The following is a 1,526-nucleotide window of genomic DNA, read 5'->3' on the forward strand; positions in this document are numbered from 1 at the left end:
ACATACTGAATTAACAAGGAATGTACCTGTTACCACTTCAGGATGCTCTTCTGCCTCACCTCTTGTCATCTGAAAGGCTCTTCCTCTTGCAGACTCCCCACGTCTTATTTCTCCTCTACCACTTGTATTAACACGATTATCTATTTGTTCATGACCTGTTGGCACATAACCAGATCCTCGGCCCGCAGAATATCCAGATCCCCGGTTTCCAACAAAACTAGACCCTCGACCTTTAGCTTGCGGACAATCGGCATTCACATGTTGAGATGAATTACAAGTAAAACACCTCCGTGTCATCCGATAATCTCGAGCTATATGTCCTGGTTCCTGACATTTAAAACATACTCGAGATTCTGTATTGCAATTTTCCTGAGGTATTTTATGACATCGAACACACACTTTATCCACAACCCTTGAAATTGGTCGATTCAAATTTTTCATAAACCTCGGTCTATGGAAATTAGTTACTGTAGTTTCCCCTTTTCTTTTCTCTCCAACCCTTTCTTGTGGTTGTCGGTTAATATCTTGTTCCAGTATTTCAGCAGCATCAACTGCCGCCTGAAACGTTGTTGGATTCCTGGATATCACATACTTTTGAAGATTCGATTCCAATCCCCAGATATACTTTCGCGGTTTACTGTTTTCAGATATAATATAGACTTCAGCAAACCTAGATTGTTCCATGAAAACTTCTGTATACTGGCGGACTGACATATTTCCTTGTTCAAGACGAAGGAAATCATCTTCCAACTTTCTTACTGCAGCTTCAGGACAATACTGCATTTTAAACTTAACCACAAATTCTTCCCACAGCATAGTTTTCAGAATATTCGGATCTGAACTTGACAGAACTTCCCACCAGTATAAAGCACTTGATCTCAAATGAGATACAGTAAACATTACTTTATCCTGTTCTACACTTTTACTGATTTGTAAACTTAACTCTATCTCCTTAAGCCAACACATAGCTTTAACAGAATCATGCTCACCAGAAAACTTGGGAGGTTTACAAGCAAGAAACATTTTAATATCTCCTCCCTTTTGTACTGAGGACGAAGTATGGGGTATAGATGTACCAGTTACCGGTGTACTAACTCCGGCTTCCTCCTGATCAGAATTTCTTACCACATCTGGATTATTTTGGGTGGTATGCCCCAACAAATTTACCAAACTTTCCTGAAATTTTCCCAGCTCTGCTGCCAACATATCTTGAGTAATAAACTCGGGATTAGGAACATTATGTCCACCCCTTGCCCTTCCTCTTCCATAACCAAACATTGAACTTTCTTGAGCCGATTGTTCCTGTTCTTGTCTAGTACCTCTACCTCTTCCTCGACCCTTGCTACGACTTCGTGTTTCTATCGTCATCACATTTTCTGGGTCCTCTCCTCGTATTACACTTCTTCTTACCCGACCTCTTCCATAACCAGTAGAGGTCCTTTCTGATTGATTAGGATTATCTGCCATTTCTCAGTATATGACTTTTTCTGTCACATTTAAACACACATGATTATTCTCATAATCAC

This window comes from Cynara cardunculus, assembly GCF_001531365.2.
Source record: "Cynara cardunculus var. scolymus isolate 2C chromosome LG 6, CcrdV1, whole genome shotgun sequence".
NCBI classification, from domain to species: domain Eukaryota; kingdom Viridiplantae; phylum Streptophyta; class Magnoliopsida; order Asterales; family Asteraceae; genus Cynara; species Cynara cardunculus.